This window comes from Wyeomyia smithii, chromosome 3 (genome assembly GCF_029784165.1).
Source record: "Wyeomyia smithii strain HCP4-BCI-WySm-NY-G18 chromosome 3, ASM2978416v1, whole genome shotgun sequence".
NCBI classification, from domain to species: domain Eukaryota; kingdom Metazoa; phylum Arthropoda; class Insecta; order Diptera; family Culicidae; genus Wyeomyia; species Wyeomyia smithii.
Genome location: NC_073696.1, coordinates 115,736,631 through 115,764,235, shown reverse-complemented (window position 1 = coordinate 115,764,235; position 27,605 = coordinate 115,736,631). Strand labels below are relative to the sequence as shown.

General features: G+C 38.0%; 1 protein-coding gene and 1 long non-coding RNA gene across 3 annotated transcripts in view; one reads left to right on the top strand and one right to left on the bottom strand.

Annotated features, from left to right (window-relative positions):
• Window positions 1-27,605, bottom strand: part of LOC129726734 (follicle-stimulating hormone receptor) — a 313,232-nt gene that overhangs the window by 233,492 nt on the left and 52,135 nt on the right. The window lies entirely within an intron of this gene.
• LOC129726735 (uncharacterized) overlaps window positions 1-27,605 on the top strand; it is a 228,234-nt gene that overhangs the window by 170,856 nt on the left and 29,773 nt on the right. The window contains exon 5 of one of the 2 annotated variants that reach the window (XR_008728396.1): window positions 21,096-21,205. The exons of the other annotated variant lie outside the window; for it this stretch is intronic. This is a non-coding gene — a long non-coding RNA (uncharacterized LOC129726735). Of the gene's footprint in view, window positions 1-21,095; window positions 21,206-27,605 lie in introns of those variants that run through there. 2 annotated transcript variants of the gene reach the window in all.

Sequence of the window (27,605 nt, the reverse complement as noted above, 5' to 3'; positions counted from 1 at the left end):
CAACATACAACCAATTAGGTAAAGAGCAAAGCAAAGCCTTGGTGCTAGATTCCGTATCGGAACTCGACCTTATGTTTAATGTACACAGACTTCGCAGCCAACTGTTGAGTGTACAGGACAATTGCGGGACTAGCGCTACGATCCTACTGACACTTACAGTCTCTCCCGAGCCGAGACTCGAACCTATGACGACTGGCTTGTTAGGCCAGCATCGTATCTCGAGACCAGCTGGGAGAGTTCCAATCGATTAGGTACCAGACTTCAAAAACGATGTAGCTAATTAAGTCAAAAACAAAACTTGAGAATTTTCAATGGAGTTACGTTAGCCGTCTCTCTTCAGTTATCGAATCAATTTCAACTGGAATTTTTATTTACTGTAAAAATTCCAATGGGGGATATGGTTATATTTTTCTGAAATATATCAAACAAACCCCTGGTATTCCTGGTAAGCTCTTTCGTTAGAAATTATTACATGTTGATGATTACATTTTGGTATGTTGATTCTGTGTTGCTCAAATGGGCATATCAAGTTAAATTTGTTGATATTGTTTATAGGTAATTTTAATCGTGTAAAACGCAATCTGAAGTTTTATGTGAAGCAATTTAATGCGTCAAATAAAATCGTAAAACACTTTATTTCTCTAAATCAAATAAAATACAACGAAAAGTTTCAAATCAGGCCATTCAAGACCGCGAGCCTGCGATGTTATACAAAATCATAAAGAATATGTTTTACCAGTGTACGTATATGGCCTCCAGTTTCGTATCTGTAGTCACATTTCATACATTTTATGTAATCATTTTTACCAAATAAAAATAATAGTAATATAAACCGAATTGTTGGCCGGGCTGTGTTGAAGATGCGATAAGAACAAACATGCCCGGATTCGGTGGGCGGAGAGTTCAAAGAAGACGCATGCCCATGGCTCTCCAAATTTAGCTCAAGACAGCCACATATTCAACCAGTTGAATCGAAAGTAACAGGATTTTTTTAGGCATAATTTTCTGCATACACATCTGTATATTACGCCAGTAATGATCCTAGACGTAACTGCTTGATTCTTTACTTATAGCGGTCTATTTGAACACACCTCGTGTTGTGAAGACTTGTTTAGGAATTTTCCCGAAAGAAAATGAATACGAAAGTGCTTCACGTAATTTTAAACTTTAAAAACCTGTATTATTTCAAAAAGTTACTTGTGATTTTGCTACCTTTGAATGTTTTTTTTTCTTCATCTACCATTTATTTGACACAGAATGTTTGACAGAATGTTTTTCATTAAAAGCACTGGTTGGTTGTTTGATGTTTTTCCATTCCTATAGGCAAGCAGCATATGCAATATGTTCCGCTGCTGGGATAACTTTGAATGCTAGGGTAACGGGGGTTTTTTGGCCCACATGCATATTTTGGCCCACCCGGTAACATTCTACGCATTTTATCTGATAAATTCAATGAATGTTAGAAAACTATGCATGCAACATTGAATAACACACCTAAGAATCATACTACACTATAATTTTCGGCGAAAAACTGGCTCTAGGTAGTGTTATTTTGGAATTAGTTCATACATATTCAAACTCATGGCTGAGTCAACCCAAATTTAAGAGGAAGTGGTAATATACAAGTCAACATCCGGAAGCTATTGTAACAAATATGTATGCTTTTGAAACAATTCGTTGTTGTAGTAACATCAATAAAATGTCAAAGAAACAGTTTGTATACTCTAACATGTTGGAAAAAGTTGAAAAAGTGGTTAAACGCATGGCTGAAATATGTTTGCCTCTTTCTGAAGCAAACATATTTTGGCCATGCCAAGTTTTGACATCTCCCTTTATTACCGTTCGGCCGTTGCACGTGAACAAAGAAGCAACTTGTAACAATTTTCAGGTAATTACTTCTTAATTTATCACATTTAACGATATGAAATTGGATGAGTATGCCTGTCCAACCGCTATAAGCCAAATCATTTCATTTTTAGATGCCTAAAATTTACAAAAATTCACAGCAGAAGGATGTTCTCCTCAAACCCACTATTTTTGCTCTAAAAATACCGATGATGATTTTAAATATGATTAGTCGGAACTATTTCCATACACGTCTGTAGATATAGAGGTGGACCGAAGTAAAAATTTGATGGACCAAAATATGTTTTTAGTACTTCGTAGAAATTTTGATATTTCTAGGATATTTTTCAATATATTGCATTGTTGAACAATGTATAATAAAATAGACACTTAGCTTTTAACAATGGTATAATAGAGTAGGTATTTATGTTAAAAAATTGTGTTTGTTTTTAATGAACTGTGCGAACATTTCTCAAAGCTGGCCAAAATACCCCCGTTACCCTATTAGGTGTATTCGTAGATAGCGTAAAAATGAGTAGTTTTTCCGACACAGAATTCATATGCTGCCCGAAAGATTAGGATATGATGTGTCTGACGATGGACAATATTTTCGTAAATAAAAATGTTACTATTTTTTCGCAATAAAGCTTAGAATAAGAAAAAAAGCGTGGTTTTTATTTTAGGCACCCGATATATGGAAAGATTCTACTGCAAGAGCTTCCAAATTTCTAAACTGGTTTAAAATTTATTATATACTAGCTGACCCGGCAAACTTCGTACCGCCACCTTAAGTTTTATTGACTGTTGTATTGCAAAAACTGAAATATCTAACTGCTGCTAAAAAACATACCTACGATATGTTTCGGCACTGATTTGTTTTTAGGTTTTTTTTTTTCAATCCTGCGCTCGTAAAATTCTACGTTTTTATTTCATTGAACATTATGAAGCACCTTTCAACCATAATCAAATCATTTCAATACATTTTTGAAAATAAACAGTCATTCTTTTAAATATTCTGAAGGAAATTACTACATTGTTTTTTCAATTATTCAAAAGCTTGGCTTAATGCAAATATAGTAATACCCTTCTGCCTGGCCAATCTCACTGGAACAGATTTTATAAAATACTTCAGAATTCTAAATAATTCAAGCTTGAAATTCGGAATAAACGAAACCTTTCACATGTTTCGTATATTCCGAATTTGGTCAAGGCGGTCCTAGCCACTAAATTCTATATATTCCATAATGTCGGGGTCGGGGTCACGTGAATATGCGACATGGAGCTGTCCATGTGAGAAGCATGAATACTCGGAGTTTGTGCCACAAATTTTCAATGACTGTCCTTGGATTTTATCAATAGTCATCGCGAATGCTCGTTACTCACTAAAACTCACAGAAAACCTCTCAGAATCTCAGAAGGGCGGGAAATATCAAGGGTTGGTTTTTTACGTTTTATAACTTTTCCAGTTGATTTTCGTTATTGCCATGGCATAGTGACAATATGGTTTTGACCTGAACAAAAATTCTCGCAAAACCTAATGGCCAACCATTTTTTGGGTATCTTTTTTTTTTTTTCAAACATACAAGATACCAATTGTTTTTCACGTGACCATGTGACATAAAGCTGTTGATACGTGAATATGCATGTTTTAGGTTTAATGCCACCAGTTATCAGGGCTTTGGGCATTATCGAATATCACCCAACTGCGGAGCGCGAAGGTACATTCAAACGTTTGAAATTAAATGGTAAATTGGTAGGTACACGGAGCTTCGAAATTTTCGCTTCAATGATATTAATATTGCATCTGCTTTTTGAGGCAGATCTGCTGCCTAAGCACAGTGCAATTGACACTTAGCAACATTATAGTTTTCAATTCAACATTCAACAATTAATTGTGAATCCAGAAATTTGTGTAATAGTGCCTATTTAACGAAACATGAACAGAAATCAAAGTTTTTTGAGAGGCAAAAACTACACGTTTCTTTTACCAGCTAACAGAATCATTGCAGCATGAGCAAATGTCAATGATCTAAGTCAGTGTGTATTGTAGAGAAAATTGAACAGATTGATTAGATCCAAGCAATGGTAAATTAAATCATCGCACATGTAGTGTTATTCTTGTTCTTTCTTTTCATTTAACAGATAAATAAAACGATTATATGCAACTTTGCTCAAATAATCCAGAAATTTAATTTACATTATCAAGTATATGCCCTTGAATAAAATCAAAGCCACGTTGAGAGTATTCACATGCATGTCGAGTTTGCTGCTACCACGCTATAGCGCTTTTGCATAGAAAAGGTGTAGTAGACAGCGAAAATGAATATCACTTTATATGTGAATCATTAACAGGTGCTTGTTTACTCAACAACGACGCCTCAATAACGACGCTACAACAGCTTGTCTACCGCTCATAGCCTGCAATCATAGTAATCTAATGACATTGTTTTTGGAGTAAAAGGCGGGAAAAGGCAAAAATGTATTTCATTTTTTTTAAACTTTATCAGTTGATTATTGTAATTTTTATGGCTTATTAACTCGTCGGAGATCAAGACAAAAGAAACACAAAAAGAATCATTCAAATCCGTTGATTCTATTTGGAGTGAAGCGCCGTTATACAGACACCAACTAATTTTTATTTAATAGATTAATATATTTAATTTAATTAATATTATTTCGGTTAGTGTCGCCATGAAGTTTAGATAATTCTGCTATTGTTATATAACGCGCCCATTCATGGTCTGACATTTGTGAGTAACGAGCAAGAAAGCAGAACGTTAGATCTCTGACCGCAAAAATAGAATAACGACAAAACCCTAATTCATATGGCAAACGTGAAAACCCCGTGAGTGTATAAATTTAATCGCAATTGAGACAAGTAACTGACTCTGCATGCCAGTCTTTCCACCTCCGTGTCCAAACGAAATTAAACAAATCCCACGGAATATTTCAAACATCGGTAGCATTCGTATGACGCCAGTCGTCCACCCAGCAGCATCTTCCATGCAAATCTCACCGATTGGTCGACCGGCCCCCGACGGGAAACTAGTTTGTAAACATCTAGTAGCGGGTCCGCGAAACGATCATCGGCAACGGGTGACTTTCGCTTTCATCTTCTCGCGAGAACGCACGGCATGATTTGAGGACTGCCGCCGCGATGAGCGGATGGGAACCAAACACGCAACATTAAGTGATGACGCGAATGACTACCGCTTGAAAAGCAGACTAGCTAAATCACTAGCGGAATAGGGGACACAACGGCGGAAACGAATGAATGGTTGTACAATTTGGCAGACGCATCATGCGTAGACGTTCGCGAATTTAGTAATATTTCTTGGAATGTTGACCTACGATATGTGCGATTTTTTGGCGACGCCAATTTATTTTGGATTCTTTCGTTATGATGTTTAGACTGACTTACTGTGCGGATTGAAACGATGACCTGTAAATTAGGAAAAAAACTACAAACTCAACGAAAGTAACAGTATCGATTTTTATTCGTTATTTGTGTTCTAACGGTTTTCAAACAAATAAAATTTATGGCTGCTTTTGTAAGAAAAGCTAACTGACACTTCAATGGTGTTAGTAATGGTATTTTCGGCGATCCAAAATTCGCTAGACTGATAGAAGACTTCGAGATTTATATTTTTGATCTACCAGGGGGGTTATTGGCTTTGCAAACAGTGAAACGTGGACAGCATAAGCAACGATGTTGTTTTTAAGCTTCAAGCGTGAAGGACCGGGAAATTCGTTTCACTTTAGTCACACACAGATCTGTTGCCGTTTAGCCGCGAGCGGATCTTCAGATGTTTCAGCTAATTTATTGAAGCAGGAAGAAAAACAATGTTGCTAGTATCGCTGCTGTTGCTACTGCCGTATGACACACTTTTCGATACAAGTCGATACTCAAAGCGCTCGAAGCATTACTGCGGGGTGTCGACATTCGATGAATTATTGCTTATTTTTAGCTTCCAAATATAGAATTTATTTCACGACATAGAAAACTGAACCTTCCATGTTACTAACAGCAGTTTTCGAAACAGTCACACGCTTATTGAGAAGAAAAACGGAAGGCAATGTCATATTTTGTGTTGAGGAATGTTGTCTAGACGACATTGACAGAATGCTGTTTCACCAAGCAAACACAAATGCATCGATCAAAGCAAAGGTTGCATGAACAGTAGATTCCTATCAATAAATTGGTTGCCTGCTGCAATAAACGATAAACGCTTATTTCTACCCCGCGTCCTCGGATAAAGCTAGCCACATTAATGTTTTGATGAGGTTATTTCGTTGATCAATCTGGTGTGTAAACGCAATTTGGTTTACATTGAGATTTTTAAAACTGCGTAGGTATGCCGTGTTGCGGATGAGTTATGCTGATAAATATGTATAAAAGAGTAAAGGTTAAAAATTTCATAACTTTGAATTATACAAGAAGCGTACTAGCCGTGTACTTTTCCACTGTTAGTCTAAATTCGTCAGCTGCACAATATTCAATCCATCAACGAAAAAGAACACTTCTGTTGGTATGTTCCCTTGACATTTCAAAACCCTTCAGTATAGTGAAGGCTATCTCGGATAGGGCATTTGGTGACACGGTCTTTGAGATATCCATCAAGCCGCCGACAAATATGTGACAGCTGAACGAACCTGTTTGTGGCATACTTTCATTATAAAAAGGTATATCTTTTGGGTGTTAGCTTCAAACCAAATGAATAAAATTCTATCACAGACGTAAAGCAACCTCAGGCAATTACTATCAGCATCGTTTGCAAGTCATACAGGAACGCAAAGAACGTGGAACATTTAAGTCATTCATGGCCGGGCGCACGGGATTGAAACCAAAGGAGTTTAGAAAAATATTAAAAAACTTTAAGCGGCTACTGAAAGGCTCCATCAAAGTTTTCCGTTGAATAAAAAAATTTAAAAACAATAAACATTATGCAGTCAGAAACAAAAAAAAATATTTATAGCACGGTAGAAATTTTTTCACTAAACTCAATTAGATATCAGTATGTTATTATTAGTTGAAAATGAAAAACATTGAGGGTAGTTTGAAAATATGAAAACTCATCTATACCCGAGCAGAAGAGCAAAAAAAGTCATCAATAACATCAATACATATATGAGATCTCATCATGTTATTAGACAGATATTCACATTTCCAACCCGCATATCAAAGGAATGTCAAATTTTGATATCATATCTCGTTGTACCTTTTTATTTTTTTCTTCGGAGTGATCAGAACGAAATATTTCGGATAAATTTACATAATTGTATTGAACTTGCATGATGAAGGGAAATTGAACAGAAAAGCTGGAAATCTGAACAATATAAAACACATCCCACAAACGAAAATACTGCACACAGTTAACCTATTAACTTTAGTTGACTTAATCGTTAACAATTCCATGCCTGGGCCCTAATTACTCCATTTACTAGTACAGTCTTGAAACAATTAGCTCTCTTAAAAACAATTATTGCGATCGACTGAGTAGCGTCCTGTAACCATGAATTATCTTTATTGTTGACCTTCGTCTGGTTAACTACCTGAAAATATCATTGCGTACAAGTTACTCTCAACAGGTTTTTCATACTAACAAAATCAGGCCAGCGCAAGGATCAAAGATGGAATTGCGATACGAATCCCCAAGTAGCGCATAACGTTATCCGGCGAATGTCATCAAATTTAGCTTTTCGCTGGCAGCTGAACGCATTCGAACGTAAAAGTACGAAGATGAACGTCGCTTGCAGCAGACGGATGGACGACGAAACTGGTGCCAGCTTGGTCGGATGTTGACCGAAACTGATCGCCACGTCAGCAGTCCTACCACGTTGTAACATTTATTCAATGTGACAAACCAATTAATCTGCAATTCGTATCCACTAAACCAGAACCTGCGATTAATGAAACGCTGCCGCTTCGTTTGGTTTGCCACCTACGTTGTGATGCTGGCGTATATCTTCTCGGGCAGCATAGAAAGGCGTATCAAATAATGTGTTTTGGTCGGAGAAGTAATTAACAGTAAACGTGTAACGGCATTCAAATTACTGAATCGCAACTTGGAGGCATTTATATTTAGCCTGCAGAAGTGAAATTGAGCAAATTTTAGGTGTTTAGATGTTTAATAATTATTAAGAGAACAAAAATCATTATTCTAACTGGAATAAAGGATTGATCACATAAGCTGTTTTTGAGTTTTGTTCTTTTAAAAAAATTAAATAATACACACAAAGGTTTTGTTTGTTACTTTAAAATTAAAAACGAAAAATTCTCCTTTTTGTAACAAATTTGTTATTTAAAAAGCAATATGATTCATCTTCAATTAAGAAACAAACTCAGACTCATCACTTTATGGAAACCGGATGACTTGGAAGTTTCGCATATATTTTGAAGTAGAATACTTCTCTCAGGAAGTTCGGCTACATAGGGATGTGAAATGAAAATCTAAAACCAAAAAAAGTGAAAAATATGTCCAATTTCAAATGCTAATAAATCGGTTAGTATTCGATGGATTTCCTTCGTTCTTGCAGCAATAGATTGGAAAATCTTCTAAGATTCTTCCCAAAATAAGATAATTGTAATTTTATTATTCACACTATTGTACTATTGAAAATAGTCAAGCCTTGTCGAAACGAAAAATTCGACCTCTGATTGGTCGTTATATGCTTGCTTCCCAAGCACGGTCGACAGGATCATATACCTTGCAATTGAAAACATGCTATTTGGCCTATATAAGAGCCTGTTTCAGCCGGAGCCGCTCATAATAGTTCTAGACAGCGACAACAGCAGTCGTCCTTCCTTAGCAGCAGCACTAGCTCTGTGGTTGGTCACCACGTCTCAGGAGCAGCGCGGTTTTTCTCAGCGTGTGTCGCCAGACAGCCATTATTCCCCCCGTGTTGGGGCAGCATGAAGATTGCCATCAGGAAATCCAGTTTTGGGAATCAAAATGCCTTTTTGAAGGCAAATAAACAAGTCATTGGAAGTTAATAATTTTTGTCAACGCAAGCAAGCATTCTGTGTTGCATCCTAACAATTTAAATTTGTCGCAACCGTCTAATTTACTGAATGTGAAATAGCTTCCACAGTGCATGTTGTCCGTGTATCTTAATTCCCCCAATGTTAGGGCAGCTCAAAGGTTGTAATTAGCAACCGATTTTGAACAGCAAAATGCTTTTTTGAAGGCAAATAAAAAAATAATTGAAGGTTAATAATTTTCTGGCATCAACACAAGCAGAAATTCTGTTGTAGTTGTCTAATTTTCACTTTATTTAGTAAACCCCCCACTGTAGGGGCAGCGCAAAGGCTGCGATCAGCATAACCGACATTGAATAATAAACTGCCCTGTTAGTACGCATTCACAAAAGCAGTTAGTTCGACTATGCAGAGCTAATATGAAGTCGATTCAATCAATCAGCATAAACAGAATTTTGTCGTCTCCCAGCTGCCAAGTTGCAACATTATGCAACACGCAACAGCGAGCAAACGAAATCGCTTGATGTTACAAACCGCAATAAGATACGGGTTAAAACCGTTGCGTGTGTGAGAGCACCATCGGTGTTTATTCGATGGATACACTATCTACTGTCTACTGAACGCAGTAATCTGCTTACATGCGACATGGGGACGGGAACATTTTCTTCAACCAAGCTGCGCAACACGACACAAAACATGTTAATTTGTTGCTTCCATGAGAGTGCTATCGGTCCGGCTCGACAGAATGTTCACAAGAAATCATTTTTGTGCATCCGTGCTACGAAACTGAGGAAAAACTTTAGAAACTGAAAAAAGAGGTGGAGCTTATCAAATGATCGCTTCGAACCAGAATGAAGTCACACATATTTTTCAAGTTATATCATTCCACCACGTACGTAAAATAATTCATTCCTATTTTCATCCCTATATAAGAGCCTGTTTCAGTCGAAGCCGCTCATAGTAGTTCTGAACAGCGACGACAGCAGTCCTCCCTTAGCAGCAGCGGGAGCGAGCAGTGGGTACCAGCGATAGCGGATAGCGGCCACAACTGTGGCATGGCTGCGAATAAGTGTAGCAGTTTCAGCGGATCTCACCATCGATAGCAGCAGGGCCAGCAGATGCAGGTACAGCGGATACCAATGGCGGCCACAACTGTGACATGGCTACGGATAGCGATGCAGGTGCTCAGCAGTTGGGCCAGCGTATAGCGGCCACAACTGTGGCATGGCTATGCATAGCGTAGCTGTTGCAGCGGGTATATCAGCATCCATAGTAGCAGGGTCAGCTGATGCAACGACACTCCCTTCACTGAAATGCTGTTTCAGTGTGGTAGCGGGAAGCATCAGCAGCAGGCTTGCATGAAGTGAATACATCAGCCAGCAACTTTCTCTAAGGCCTCTACCATAGTAGACGCGAAAAGCGGCGCGAACCGATTCGCTCGGCCGTAGGTTGATGTACAGCTCTACTGATGGCTGTACATTAACCTACAGCTGAGCGAATCGGTTCGCGTCTATTATGGCAGAGGCCTAATGGGAAAGTTGTATCAGTTTGTTCAGAAGAATATTATTGTCGGTAATATTACAGAGATGCGATTGCGTAAATCCGATTTTGAATTGAACAATTGTTCTTTTGATAACAAATAACACACTTATTTGAAGAGTTAATAGCTTTTGGTACCAACAGCAGTATAGTGACAGCCTCAACGGTAGATGCAGATGCAGCCGGTACTTCCCTGAGGCCGATGTAAAGGTAAATGGGAGCAGCACGGCGAAACAGTTCGGGTTATGCTTAGACGCGCGTCATTTTTCGTTGTTGATATTCCCCACATGAAACGACGCGCTTTCGTATGATAGCGGTGGTATTAGCGGTAGATGCATTTGCCAACACTTCCTCCAGTAAAGCCGTGTCTAGTTTTCAATGTGAAAACACCTTTCTCATTGTGTTCACCGTGCGCCTTAGTCCTCACTATCAAGGTAACACAGAGATGTAAGATAAACACTACATCCTATGATAAATTGAACAATTGTCTTTATAAGGACAACAAATGAATTAATGAAGATTTAATTTTGAATTAGAATACTTCTCTCAGGAAGTTCGGCTACATAGGGATGTAAAATGAAAATCTAAAACTGAAAAAAGTGAGAAAAATTTCAAATGCTAATAAATCGGTTAGTTTTCGATGGATTTCCTTCGTTTTTGCAGCAATCGATTAGAAAATCTTCTAAGATTCCTACCAAATGCATGAAATTGCAATTTTATCATTTGAACTATTGTACTATTGAAAACTCTTAAGCCTTGTCAAAACACAAAATTCGACCTCTGATTGGTCGTTATACCGCGCTTTCCCAAGCACGGTCGGCAGAGTTATGGACCTAGTAAATTGGGAATGCATCATTTGGCCTATATAAGAGCTTCATCAGATAATAAACAAACATTTCATCGGATATTAAATTGAACAACTGAAATTTGAAGAACACAAATGATTATTTGAAGAGCTAATATTTTCTCGTTTTGCGCTATTATCCAAAGTTAATTATCTTCATCTACATGCATACTCTGACTATTATTACGTGTTTGCATCGCTTTGTGTTTGGCTACGGTCATGCAGAACGCAAATAACGGCGATATGATTCGGCAAGACGAAATCTGTTGAAATGTATAGCTCTACTTCGCCTTAAAAAGAGCTGTACATTTCACCACGGTAAGGCGAATCGCATCGCGCCGGCATTCGCGTTCTGCATAACCGTAGCCTTTGTTCCGTTCCCGTTTAATGATGTCGTATTAAATGTGCATATTACAATTCGGCAGCACTTCAACTTCCCATTTGCACAAAATTTAAAAATATCCAATGAACTTCATTCAAAATATCAGACAAAAAGAAATTACAATACTGCCAATGAACGGTCAACATTTATTTACTAGAAAAAATGACTGACACGCAAGCAGCCAGGTTATCTTTCTTGTAAAAGTATTCTACTTCAACCTTGCGGTCGTGGCTTTGCATACAACCTTCTTGTGATTTTTGACGTAGAATACGTCTTATTTTAATAGAGTGCCTTTGCGAAATATCGAAAATCGAATGGAACGGCAGAATGAAAGATTTCAAATGCTTACAACTTTGTTCCCACTGACCGAATTTTAGTCATTAATATCTCCATGGATAGAGAACAAATTTTTCTAGTCAATGAAAACAATTGATGAAACATTATTTTAGAAAATAGGTTCAAAAGCATAGCCAGTTTGATTATGGTACAACCAATCATGTGCCCTCAATAATACAATCCAATCACTTCCCGTGCACAACCGACACTGTTCTTGCTTTGTTCGCTCAAGTACACAACGACACGCCCACCGGAAGCATAGTTGTCATTAGTCGCATAAAAAAGCTAGCATACAATAGTTTAGTTTTCATACACCTTAAGACGGCAGTTCCAGCGTTCTGGTCTGCCTTACCTGAAGACCAACATCAATCGTCTCAACAAAATCATCAAAGCCAGGTTGGTGGATCTCTGAAACTAAAACCTTTCTCAACGTCTTCGCTCCCTCTCAATCCGTGCAAAACCATTCTGGAAACTAACCAAAATTTTGAAAAACTAGTCCACTATCACTCCCAGCACCAATCCCCGGAGGGAAATGATCCTTCTAGCACTATGTGAAAAAGCCAATGCACTTGATCAACATTTTGTACACTCTCACAATCTGAGTAATGGCATGGTTAGCTCCACGAGATTGCTGTCCAGGAAGTAATGACTAGAGTCGCCGATCTTCCTTCGGTCACCCCCGATGAATCTTAAACATCTGCTGATGAGGTGATAGCTGCCATCAAGCGCACCAAAGTTATGAAAGCCGCAGGTATCGATGAAGCCCTGAACCTTGAGTTGAAAAACTTGAGTCGAGACTTTTTCGAACACCTGGCAGCGGACTTTAAAAGGTTTGGAGCTTGGCTACTTCCAATTTCTCTGGAAGTTAACTAAACATATCCCCATTCACAAACCAGGTAAAAACCCTACCAGTGCTAAAAACTATCGTCCCATCAGCCTTTTATCATCCATCTCGAAGTTGTTCGAAAAGCTGATTCTCATCCTTTTACTGGAGTTCGTAAACCAGAATAACATCTTTCTTCCAGAGCAATTCGGGCTTAGACAGGGTCACTACACCATTCACCAACTCACTGGAGTCACTAAGATCTTAAGGCGGACAAGTCCGTTAGCAAAACATCTGCCATACCGTTGTTGGACGTCGAAAAATCAACGACACTCCTTCTGATACGTTTGACGTAGATGCTAGGAGTTCCACAGGGTAGCCTCCTTGGCCCTATCTTTACCTCATACGTTCCTCCTGTCCTATGTTTACGGCATCCTGTCTATGTTCACAGACGACACTGCCATCATCTCATCCAGGTACCGGTGTCGCTGTACAAGATTCTGGAAAACTACGTACTGGTTTACAACACAGAGGAGGGTCAGAAGTGCGTTCCAATCACCGCAGGGGTTCCGCAAGGTTCCATCCTGGGTCCGGTGTTGTGGAACGTCATGTATGACGGGGTGTTGAAACTAAAGTTTCCTGTAGGGGTTGTGATCGTCGGCTTTGCAGACGACATAACGCTAGAGGTTTACGGCGAGTCGATCGAAGAGGTCGAGTTGACGGCTGCGCACTGCATAAGCAAGGTCGAGGACTGGATGCGCTCCAGGAAACTGGAGCTCGCGCACCATAAGACGGAGGTCACGGTGGTGAACAACCGTAAATCGGAGCAACAGGCGGTGGTCAGAGTCGGAGACTGCACCATCACCTCAAAGCGATCGTTGAAGCTCTTGGGGGTTATGGTCGACGACAAGCTCACGTTCGGGAGCCACGTCGACTATGCCTGTAAGAGGGCCTCATCGGCTATTGCAGCACTATCTCGTATGATGTCCAATAGCTCAGCGGTTTATGGCAGCAAGCAAAGACTTCTTGCCAGCGTGGTTTCGTCCATACTTAGGTATGGTGGGCCAGTATGGTCCAGAGCGCTAGGTACTAACAGTTACCGCGGTAAACTGGAAAGTACCTACAGGCTCATGTGCCTGAGAGTTGTGAGTGCGTATCGTACGGTGTCATACGATGCAATCTGTGTCTTGTCCGGCATAATGCCTATCAGCATCGCCATCAAGGAGGACAGAGAGTGTTTCGACCAACGTGACAAAAGGGGCATACGAGGCACCAGAAGGTCATTCTCGATGCTCCGTTGGCAGAGGGAATGGTCTAATTCCACAAAGGGCAGATGGACGCACTGACTTATACCGGAGATATCCGGCTGGGTCGGGAGGCGACATGGCGAGGTGAACTTCCACCTGACACAGATCCTGTCAGGCCATAGTTGCTTCATGCAATATCTGCACAGGTTCGGGCACGCGGGGTCCCCATGTGTCCCGAGTGCGTGGAAGAGGAGGAGACTGCAGAGCATGTCTTCTTCGTATGCCGCCGTTTCGTAAGAGCGAGGAGCAACATGATGGCTGTGAGCGGGCCTGGCACTACTCCGGACAATCTTGTGCCTGTGCGGCCGCCTGCCAGATTGTCCTGGAGCTACAACGTGTGTGGCGGGTCAACCACCAACACGCCAGTGGTAGCTAACTACCAGTCTCCAGGTAGTTAGCTAGGAGGTAATAAAAGTAAAGAGGGTGCATCACGCACAAAAGCCACTCCCCGACGTAATATTTAACCGTCGTTCCGGCAGGATCAGGGCTGGAGACTGGAGGGGTTTCAGTGGGTCGGGACAGGGACCAGTAGGTGCCTGGGGGAGTGTAACTACCCCAGCATCTCTCCCCTAGTCTCATCCCTACACCCTGAGTTCTCTTCTCAGGTGTCTGTCCGCAGATTTCCCCGCCACCTTAAAAAAAAAAAAAAAAAAAAAAACACTGCCATCATCTACAAGAGTCGAGTGATTAAGGCTCTGACGCGTAGACTACAGGAGTACCTGCACCCAACACAAACGGGAAACATTTTGTTACTTTTGGACAACGTTTTATCACTTTTTGTGTTCTATGACAAAAAGTAACAAAATATATAACGGCCGCACGCTTGCATGTATTTCTGCAGGAGAACATGCAACCAAGAAACGCAATGCATGTGTTAACAAGACTTCACTCGCTGCATTTGTATTGATGCAACGATTAGGTTCGTTCCTGTCCCCTTTATTCACACATATGCAAAACTTCACCGCTTAGCCTCAAATGTCAAATTAGAAACACCACTGTTTCATTTTCAATAATGCCTTGACCGCATTTCCTCCAAGACTACCAACTCGACTAATTTCGAATTATCTCGTTTTCACGGCAATCTTTTTTGCTGTTATTTTTCAAATTCGTAGTTTGATTTCGTTTAAATTAAAGTGCTGCTGATCGATTATGAAAAGTTTGAAATATTCTGGTGATGTTTAAGCTAGAAGATTCGTGAACGCAACTACAGAAATATTCGCTGGTACAGCGCAAACTAACACCAAATTCACTTGAAAAGTAGCGTGTACGATAACTCAATGTCCTATTTTTATGACCACCACTCGGACGACAAAATTTATTTTTTCATTTATTTATTTATTTTTTTATTTCGTCAAGCAAATGTAGACTACAGTTATTATAATACAATGTTTTCTTATATTCTATACATTATTTCCAGTAGTTAGTCGTTTTTTTTTATTTGATTTCTGCCCATAGTGAAGTCGATTAGTTCTGTGAAAGTTTTCCGAAAATATTTTACAATTCCTTAATTGACATCTGGGTGCTTAAAAATTTAGTTGCGATAATAATTTAGAAGATTGCACGCGTTGAGAAATAATGTCATTGATAAAGTAAAGCATTGAAAGTTCGCGGCGTTCTTTAAGTGCTTGTATGTCTATAAGCATGCAGCGTGCTTGATATGATGGTAAGCGAAATGCTGTCCAATTTAGCTTACGAAGCGCGTACAAAAGAAATTGTTTTAGGACAGACTCAATGCGTTCTTCATGTGTTACAATATAGGGATTCCATACAGTATTCCAGAATTGGTCGGACGTATGTAATATACAGTCAAACCTGTTTTTGAGAGAAATTTATTTTGTGCGACTTTTTTTATGCGATTATTTTTTTTGTGCGACTGTTTTTGTGCGAATTTTTTTTGTGCGGCATATGAAAAAGGACCTCTTCCGACAAAATTTTCAGCCATTTAGTTTTTCCGATTCTTGGAACGAATTCCGACGCATTACAGAAGTGTTGCGTCCAAAAATTACTATTTGAGCCAGATTTACGTAGGAAAAGTCACGAATTGCTTGCCTACGAAGGAAAGCGGTTGAAAGGATTAGCATATTTAAAAAAGTTTCGTTTATCATCCGATGTTTTAAAATTGTTCTCATAGGTGTTTTTAAATCAGAATCAAAAACTTTCTAGTTTTTTTCAACTGAAATTTTTTCTATGCAATCTCTATCCACCGCATAAAAAAATTTTTTTCAATAATGCTGTAGAAATATTGTTTTTTACCTGCACGTGAAGTTTCAAATGGTTTTTTTTATGAGACTTTTTTTGGGCGGTCCCTATCCCTCGCACAAAAACAGGTTTGACTGTATAATAGTTTGATTGTGTATGCTGCCGGTAACCGCAAGTCAGTCCCATCTGTAAAAATGTTAAATCGAGAAAACAGCTTCGAAAGATAGTTTGCATACTAGCCTGCACTAATTACGTTGTGAAAACCACTGAAATCATTGATTTTATGATAAAAACCTTGAGTGTGACTGACTTGCCGTTACATTTCATACCGAAGAGAAAAGTAACCGCAAGTCAGTCACATTGCCATATTGAAACTATAGTGCGTGTTGACGTGTTGTTATTCGTTGCCGTGGAAAACTGTCAAGTCAATCCTTCGCTGTTAGTAAGTGTATGTTCATGAGAACCGTTTAAAAATGTCGATGTTGGAAAATCTCATGATGTACGGAACCGATGAAAGCTTATCCGGTGAGGACTCGGATAAAGAAACTGAAACCGGGACTGCAGTTGGTTTATCCGACAACTAATGTCAAGATGATCCAAATCCATTTGAGGTTCGAGCATCACCTTTGAAGATTTCTTGGAACAGGGATCCTGATGGAAGTTTTTTCGATACTCAAGATTTTCCGGAAAGATCCACGAAGAAGCGAACCAAGAAAAAAAAATGACTTGAATTCGTTTTAGCAGAAAATTGCTCCAGATAAATTCATCACCAATTCAAACTAAATAATAATCCCAATAATTCTTTTCTCCTCTCCCCATCCATCTTACTGTTGTATTATGCATGTTTTTTTTTTTGTAAATCGGTACCGACTTTCGGTTATTTTTCTTCTGGGACTGACTTGCGGTTACTTTGCATAATGGGACAATTCGACTTGGTATTGATTTCCACTTTTGTTGAACAAACCACTATTTTTTATCGTTACATCTGGAAATATACCCAAAGCTAGGCCAAAATCCGATGCTAACTCAAAATTGACAAAATTACAGATGGGACTGACTTGCGGTTACCGGCAGTATGGGTACTGAAAATTATGGCCGAAGCGTTTTATAAAGCCCAGCATACTATTTGCTTTGTTGATTATTGTGTTATAATGTTCTATGAATGTAAGTTTGGAGTCTAAGACTACGCCTAGGTTCCTTACGATTTTGCATTTTTCTACTGGTTGGTTTCCTAAGAAAATTCTTGTTGGTGGTGTTACTGTTTTTCTGCTGAAGGCTATTGAATTACATTTTTAATGTTGAGTTTCAATAGACTTTTGTTGCACCAAGTGTAGAATACCGTCTGCCGGGGTGAGATTAAGCCACGGGGGTGAGATTGAGCCAAAACGGGAAATGTTTGTATGTTAAATTACTTGAAATTTCCAGAACCTAATGCCTCAACCTCAAACTCAACATAACATATTCATTCACAACTTGAAATAGAATATAGATAATATTACTGAACTGTTTTACTTAAATAATGTTCCAAAGTACAGGCTGAAAAACACGCGCAAATAACGTTACCAAAAAATGTGCCATGCAAACCAACCCGATCAAGAAATAACATCAACTTACTGCTCAAGTGGTACGTTAGGATGTCGTCTCCAATGTGTTGAGGAAATATTATGCATTGAACCTGTGATGGCTCAGAAAAAAATTTAGAAAATCTATACCGAGCGTCTTAGCAGAGTGATTTAAGAAATCAAAGAAATAGTTATCGGTTTCCGTTATACTCTACTAGATTTTTTTTTTTTTTGGAAATAAATATTGAAATTCAGTCTGCGCAAATATATATTTCGACTGTGACATACAGTCTTTCTCAGTGCCTATGTGGACTGGTCCACATAAGCACTGAGGAAGACTGTATGTCACAGTCGAAATATATATTTGCGCGTACTGAATTTCAATATTTATTTCCAAAAAAAAAAAAAATCTAGTAGAGTATAACGGAAACCGATAACTATTTCTTTGATTTCTCAGAAAAAAATGTTTTTCCAAACTATACACTTTTCGAGCCCTTCTAGGGTGAGATTGTGCCAAGCTATAATGAACGGTACAGTGTGCGGAATTCACATTCACGACAAAATTATATCATTATACACCAAAACGCTGGCATTGTTTACATAGGGTGTGTTGTCTAGCTATGGTATTATTTGTAATAAAGACTAAATGCTTGAGAACAGCAAGCTAACAACTGTTAGAAGGAAATTTACAATGACTGAAATTACTTATAGAATGTAACAAAATTTCGTACACCTATTCTATATAAACTGATGACTTTTAAAGCAAGGAAGGAGGGTTGTGGGTACGTTTCCAGCAGTTTTGAGATCTCCAATGGAATATACAGTGATCAAAGACACATAATAATTAAAACGAAAAGTCTTCTCAAGCTTTATGTCCTAACGTTTTCCCTTTCTAAGCTACCTGGAGACGCCACTATGTGTTTAGAGACTGTCCATGAGCCACGTTCTCATAACTGGCTACTCAAGATATTGATTTGATCCAGTCATAAATTTTTCTATAATTCATATGAAACGTAATTTCTGGTCAACCCCCTACAGCCCCTTAATTGTCCATGTTGTTTATGGTCGTCCCTATACTTACTGTTTTATCATGTTATTCATGTGAATTATTCGTAGATACACTACTGTTCATTAAACAGGTATTAAATTCAAAAAAATTTTTTGGCACAATCTCACCCCATAGAAGGGGTGAGATTAGGCCAAAGTTCATTCAATTTTAGCAAAATTATAGTTTATTGTAACTTGACCATATTTGCGGCAGTCGTTAACTTAACATTTAAGTGTGCATTGACGTGATTTGTATCAAACTCATTGCCTGAATGTGTGCATTACAAGCTAAGGAACAAAAACGTGTCCTGTTTTGGCACAATCTCACCCCGGCAGACGGTACCTTAATTTCATTCTGGAATATTTCGAAATCTTCTGTATTGATCATTTCTATGAAGAGCTTCATGTCGTCAGCATATACAAGCACATGTATTGATTTAAGAAGAAAGGAAATGTCATTCACGTAAAATAGAAAAAGAAGAGGGCCCAGGTGAGAACCTTGAGGAACCCCGGAAGTTACTTCTATAGGGTTTGAAAAAGAATTTTGAAAGCGGACTATTTGTGTTCGTTTTGTTAAGTATGACTGCAGCCATTCCAAAAATTGATGCCAACTGATTATGGAAAAATAGCGGCTGATAACTCATTACCGTAAAACGGGGCGAATAGAAACAGTTTCCGTTATATCTTGTAGTGTACAAAACATACTGTAATGTCTAGAACGAATATAAAAGCTTTAAAACACGGGTCTAACCTTTCTCTAGCAAGGGTGTAAATACCATTTTGATGAATGAATAATTCATTCTTTCATCACTCAACAAGAAAAAAATACAATACCATCCTTATGGAAATGAGATGCAACAAACCATGAAAAAGTATATCAATAGCGGAAATGTTCGGTTTATTAATTCATGTACGTCATCATAATGTACGGATATCTTCTTACAGAGTTAGGAACGGTAGGATTAGGAGTTCAGGGTTAGGCATTTCTACCATTTCAGGATATTTTGTACTTCGTCTAGACACGGCGTTCAGTTACATTTTGTACTGGAAGAACCGAAATCTTGGCTCGTTTCTTTCGGGTTGTGGATGTCTTTGTCTTTTTGTAAATCCTAACCAAGATGGAAGCTGAGAATGTACAAAACATGTTTTTGGGCGTCATATTACAGATGAATATGATTACATTTCTCGAAACTGCTTGTTTTTGTGTAAAACGAATAAGCTCAAAGTGGAACAAAATGGCTTCCATTGGTAAAGTTTTTTGGTACTCGTAAATGCTCTGAACATGAGCCTACATTTTATATATATATTTTTTTAGACAAATTGAAAGTAGTGCTTCTAACCCAGAAATGGGTTTAGAAGACTTGTTTACAACTGAATTATCCCAGAAAATTCTTTTACATGATTGTTTAATGTTATCAAAGACTTGTAATAACATTCTTCAAGCTCAGAAGTTATGTTTCTATTCGCCCCGTTTTACGGTACATCACAGTTGAATCAAACAAATTTAACTTCATATAGCTACGGATTTATAAAACCACAATATAAAACCCGCAGCATGAATATCAAAAATAAAACAAACAAAAAAATTATCCAACTGAAAGCCAACACACATACGTAGAAATCGACATGTGGAACAATTCCCAGCGGTGACCAACTTTCCCACACGATTTGTCATGTCCACAATTAATTAATCAGAAATGCAATAAATTCTTGATGAAACAGTTAATCACCGTGTGTTCTAGCTGTTAACCTTTACCTTCATTGCTCGAATCCCACATACTGCGCGCTGAGGATTAAAAGGAAGGCCAATGCTCCAAATACCAAGCAGCGCTTGAACACCAGACAAAGGAGAAGACTGGTAAACAATAACTACTGCTTACACCTATGGTAACAAATTGTTGAACGCAGAAAGGTAGTTACTACTCTCACGCGATTTGGCGTTTTGTCAACGGCTTCTGGTAAATTGCTTTGCGTTTTCAACAGCCAGTATTGCTGGAATCGCCAGATTAACCGACACGAGGCAATAAATATCGCCACTGGTAGTGGCAGCCCGAACGTGATAATTTTTTGAAAATTTAATATTAATTTATATTTCACTTTTCGCTTATACAGTAAACACAAATCCCGCATGATTTCATTCTCTTGTCCGAAACCACTAATCGTAAACAACAATCCAGACGTTCGATGACGCGCATTTCAATGCATTTTTAGTATGGCCACCTTTTTTTGCAGAGATCTGTTGCTAATGGTAACTTCAGCTGGCCTACTTTTGCGGACAACCGGGCCTGAGATATCTCTTTACCCCACAATCCTCTGACAATACCAGGCAGCATCAGTCCAGCAGCACCGATGAACACAGATTGTTTATCCCGAGTGTCGCGCAAAATTGCTTTTTATTGCGCTGTTTCAAACGAATTGCAACGTACAGTGCGAAATCCACCACATACTCTATGGTGGCGTCATGTCGATGAACGTGCAGTGTGCAATTTGTCCAAATGTGTTGCTGCCAGCCCGCCAGTTTGAGGTCATAAATCGACGCACGTCAGGGAACGGTTAGACGCTTCTCACCTGGAGCTGCACGAGAGCTGATCCATAAACGGTACCGAATTGTTACGCTGATGGCGATAATTGATGGTTTTTAATAATGAATTTGACATAAATTATTTTGAATCCAGCTTAAGTCGAGTTAGATGTATAACTGAATTGAAAATGAAAAAAATATTTATACTGTACTATACACGTACTCTATTCTACTCTACTCTACTCTACTCTACTCTACTCTACTCTACTCTACTCTACTCTACTCTACTCTACTCTACTCTACTCTACTCTACTCTACTCTACTCTACTCTACTCTACTCTACTCTACTCTACTCTACTCTACTCTACTCTACTCTACTCTACTCTACTCTACTCTACTCTACTCTACTCTACTCTACTCTACTCTACTCTACTCTACTCTACTCTACTCTACTCTACTCTACTCTACTCTACTCTACTCTACTCTACTCTACTCTACTCTACTCTACTCTACCCTTCTCTACTCTACTCTTTTACTTTATTCAAGAAATAAGAAAAGCTTTTTTCTCACAAAAGCAATGCCGGTATATTTCTATTATTATATTTCTCGACACAGATTTTGGACAATTATTCACAGAAGGTTTCCCTCTGTGATACGCAAAACGGGAGCTAATTCATCCCTACAATCCATTAGCCGAGACGATCTGCATCATCTATTCAGCAGTGTTTTCCTCCGTCCAGCCCCCCGAGAGCGCAACAACCGAGGGTCAGGTGATGGCCAGGAGGTTAATGGGATAATGTTACAACGACACGTTTATTTACTCTGCTCTGCTTTTTCGCTGTCTGTGCAACGTGAGATTAAGCAGATGCACAGCGTTATGAGACGACAACGCGCAGGTTGAATTAATTTTTTGTACCTGTTTACCGTTTTATCGTTTCGTACATCTTTCGGTTTTATTTTTTATATTTGTTTTGGCTGCATTTACGCATTAAAATATGAAAATATGTAACACATCGTACGAGCATTCATACTGGTCATCATGGAGATGAAAAAAATAAACCAGTTTCTGTTAGGATTAGGGGCGTAAAATCCGTTGCATCGAATTGATTTTCAACCGTCATTAAATTCCTATAAGAAACTATAAACAGCGAAGACTTCAACTCCAAATTATGTCCCTGTTGCGAAACAACTGTAACTACAACACTTGCTCGTATACATCGCAGTCATCCAGGTCAAGTATTAAAATCGACTGTATAATCTCTCGCTAAACTGGTAACACTAAAACGGTCGGCGCGCGAAGTTTTTCCGATTTTTATGATTTTTAAATAGCATTGACCGAGACAGCGCATTCTCCATCCAAGTCTGATACATTGTACGAGTTTAAGTAAATCAGCAAAGACGTAAGTTGGACTAAAAATAAAACGATAATTGAAAAGCATTAACAGCCGTTACCAACTCGAAACGAACCAGTGCGTCTTGAACTGTCCTACAGATCAGACGTTTTTTCGGTTGCTTGTGGACTGGTCTTTGACTGCCTATAGCTTCAAAGTTTGTGTTTTGTCAGTGTGTCTTTTAAAGATTACCTGAAAGTTATTTCCCATCAGTCTTTCTCAAGACTACCTACTTTTGAATTTAACATTTATTTTAACTTTTTTCGTATCACCTGAAATGGCTGGACGAAAAAAGAAACCTCGCATCGCTGCGGGGAGGAAAAGAGAGGCATCGCTTTCTGACACATCGAGTGTCTGTAGTGACAATCCTTTTGATATTTTGCCTGAGCAAGAAGCTGGTGAAATGGAAGTTATTAATAACGAAACTATACAAAATATAAAATCTTCAAAAAAGGAGAAAGTTCCACCTATTGTGGTAACTATTTCTTCTGAATTTAATATGTTCAAAAAGGAACTTTCAACGTTTGTTTCTGACGTTAAAGTTACCTATCAAATTGGCCGTAGAGGTGAATGCCGCTTATTAGCCGACTCAGTAAAGGGTCGTGATCGTCTTGTTCAGTATTTAACTGACAAGATGTACAAATTTTTTACATATGACACCAAGAACGCCAAGCCGTTCAAGGTTGTCTTGAAAGGTCTCACCAACGATCAAACCGTTGATGAGATCAAACTTACTTTAACAGAATTACTTGGCATAGCCCCTACCCAAGTAATTCTAATGAAACAAAAATCACGAGGCGAAAACAGTCAGAGAACTGGAATTTCCCTTGTTAATTATTTAATTCATTTTAACCGCAATGAGGTTAACAACTTAAATTTTTTTGAAAAAGCACATGCTCTGTATAATGTGTGTGTAAAGTGGGAAATTTATAGGAAGTATGGCGGAGGTGAAAAGCATATCACCCAATGCCGTACTTGCCAACGTTATGGCCATGGTTCCAAATTCTGTAACATGGACCAAAAATGTCTTAATTGTGGAGACTCTTCTCACAAAAAGGACACATGTCCTGTGAAAGAGAGTAAAAATTTTCGCTGTGCGAATTGTAACGGCAACCATATGTCAAATTTTTATCAATGCCCAGTCCGTTTAGCAATTGTTAAGGCAAGGCAAGGTAAACAAAATTCAATTTCTCAATTAAAACCAACTTCAAAACAAAATTCTCCAAGCGTACCAGTGACGCATAGTTTACCTTCTCCTTTGCATACCCGTTAAACTTATGCACAGGTTACAGGTAGTTCGAACATTATACCGCCTAGTGTTGGTAGTTCGAAAATGACCGTTAATATGGGTAAGCAAAACAGGCTAGAAAATAATTGTACACCTATCACTCCAGCTAATATTGCTGCCGAAAATATTTTTTCTAATGTCAACTGCCTGGGGCCTATTACGGCAGGTAAACTTTCTTTTTTGCAACAGGCAATGTTCGATCTTATGAACGCCATGTTGCAGGCAAAATCAATGTTTGAAGCCATTCAAATAGGCACAAATTTTACTATTAAAATTGTTTCTAATTTAAAATTTAGCAATGATTTTAAATAAAACAATTAAAATATTAAATTGGAATGCTCGCTCATTGAAGGCCAATGAGAATGAGCTTTTTAACTTTTTAACAGTAAATAATGTGCATATTGCAATTATTACTGAAACATTTTTGAAACCTAACATAAAATTAAAATATGATCCCAATTACGTGGTTCATAGATATGATAGGATTCAGGGTTCCGGCGGTGGAGTTGCAATTGTTATTCATCGCCGAATCAAACATCGTGCTCTTCCCCATCTTGAGACGAAAGTTATTGAAACTTTGGGAATTGAAGTTCAAACTGAACTTGGCATTTTATTTATTGCCGCAGCATATTTACCATTTCAATGCACACGCGAGCTCAAAAATTATTTTAAAGGTGATTTACAAAAACTCACCAGAAATCGTTCGAAATTTTTCATAATCGGCGATTTTAACGCTAAACATCGTTCATGGAATAATTCTCAAAGTAATTCCAATGGCAAAATTTTATTCAACGATTGTTCTTCAGGATACTATTCTATTTTGTCTCCGAATAGTCCTACATGCTTTTCTTCTGTAAGAAACCCTTCAACAATTGATTTGGTGCTTACAGATCAAAGTCATGTATGTAGTGATTTGATCACACATGCTGACTTTGATTCTGATCATCTTCCAATAACTTTTTCTTTATCACATGAATCAGTTTTAAACCCTATGAGCTCTGTTTTTAATTATAACAAGGCTAATTGGGAAAGATACAAAACTCATATTGAGAGAAATTTCAATAATGAGCTTGATTTGCAAAACGAAGTGAATATTGATTCCGCTTTGGAAGCATTAAAATGTGCAATTGTTGATGCCAGGAATTATTCTGTTCCAAAGGCTCAAATGAAATTTGATTCACCAATAATTGACGAAAATCTTCAATTTTTAATTCGTTTGAAAAATGTCCGCAGACGTCAATATCAACGTTCTCGTGACCCTGTTTTTAAAACTATTTATAAAGATTTACAGAAAGAGATTAAACATAGATTTACTCTTCTGAGAAATCAAAATTTTGAGACTAAAGTTGAAAAATTGAAACCATATTCAAAACCATTTTGGAAGCTGTCGAAGATTCTTAAGAAACCTTCAAAGCCTATTCCAGTTTTAAAAGATGGTGAACGTTTTCTTGTATCCAATGAACAAAAGGCTCAAAGACTTGCTCAGCAGTTTGAGAGTGTTCATAACTCAAATTTGAATTTTGTGAGTCCAATTGAAAATGAAGTCACACGTCAATTTGATTTAATTTCTTCCCAGAATTTTTTACCTGCAGAAATAATTGAAACTAACTTGAATGAGATTAAATCAATTATTAAAAATTTCAAAAATATGAAAGCACCTGGTGACGATGGAATCTTTAATATACTAATCAAACATCTCCCTGAGAGCACAATGGAAGTTTTAGTAAAAATTTTCAATTGCTGCTTCAAAATTGCATATTTTCCCAAATTATGGAAAAATGCAAAAATTACTCCCATTTTAAAACCGGATAAGAACCCAGCTGAAGTTTCAAGTTATCGACCAATCAGTTTGCTTTCTTCAATAAGTAAACTGTTTGAGAGAATTATTCTTAACAGAATGATGTCACACATCAACGAAAATTCAATTTTTGCAAATGAACAGTTTGGATTTCGCCATGGGCATTCCACAACTCATCAATTGCTCAGAGTTACTAATATGATACGAGCTAACAAATCTGAAGGTTATTCCACTGGAGCTGCTCTTTTAGACATAGAAAAAGCATTCGACAGTGTTTGGCATAGAGGTTTGATTGCGAAATTGCAAACTTTTAATTTTCCAATTTTCCTAATCAAAATTTTAAAAAATTATCTTACTGATCGAACTCTGCAGGTTGTCTATCAGAATTCAAAATCTGATAGATTTCCTGTCAGAGCAGGTGTACCTCAAGGTTCAGTCTTGGGTCCAGTCCTGTACAACATATTCACTTCAGATCTTCCTGATTTGCCTCCAGGATGCACAAAGTCATTGTTCTGCGATGACACAAGCATTTCCGTAAAAGGAAAAAGTCTTCGTGTCATATGCAGTCGATTGCAGAAAAGTTTAGATATTTTTTCTTCCTACTTGCAAAAGTGGAAAATCTCTCCCAATGCTTCTAAAACTCAAATGATAATTTTTCCGCATAAGCCTAGGGCTTCTTTCCTCAAGCCAAACAATAATCACGTTGTCAAGATGAATGGGGTTATTTTAAGTTGGTCCGACAAGGTTAAGTACTTGGGACTAATTTATGATAAAAAACTTATTTTCAAAGAGCACATTGAGAGTATACAAGCCAAGTGCATCAAATATACGAGATGTTTATATCCTCTCATTAACAGGAATTCTAAACTTTGTTTAAAGAACAAACTTTTGATTTACAAACAAATTTTCAGACCAGCAATGCTTTATGCTGTACCGATCTGGTCAAGTTGCTGTTCAACAAGGAAGAAAACGCTTCAAAGGATTCAGAATAAAATTCTGAAAATGATTTTGAAGCGTCCTCCTTGGTTTGGTACACTCGAATTACATAGACTTACTGGTGTTGAACCATTAGAAGCTATGTCAAATTAAATTATTAACAATTTTCGACAAAAATCGTTGCAATCCTCAATTTCTACGATAAGCTCTCTTTATAGCCAATAAGTTAGCAATTAAGTTAGTTGTAAGTTTACTTCCCCTTTTCTGACAAGTAGGTTTAAATCCCTACGAATGATAAGTTCTAATTGCGAAAGCAAACAAATCCTAACAATTAAAATTACAAATTTCTAACAGTGTTGAGAAGTCACCATTTGTGATTGGACACACATACTCATTATTTACTAATATTTATCATAAATACTTAAGCTAATTTTTATTTCATAAAAAAAAAAAAAAACTCGAAACGAACCAGAAATACAACTTTGCGGTTAGGTAGCAAATATTCGCAAATTTTACGCCCCTTGCCATCGCATTTAGACCGTCATTGCGATCGATTATATAGTGTTTATGATCAGGCCTATCGTAAAGTTTGAATATCTCCCTGCCGACAAAATCTAGCTCAGATCGATCATAAAAGCAAGGACCAGTTAATTACGAGGCTGAAATGAAAGGAATGACGCGTCCGTTCATTGCGAGTTTCCCACGAACGTGTAATGGTCCCTAAGAGCGATGACACGGTTTGAAACTAGGTCTATGCATTGAACATAATGGAACAAAGTTTTATCTCAAATCAGTTACTCGTTAAATG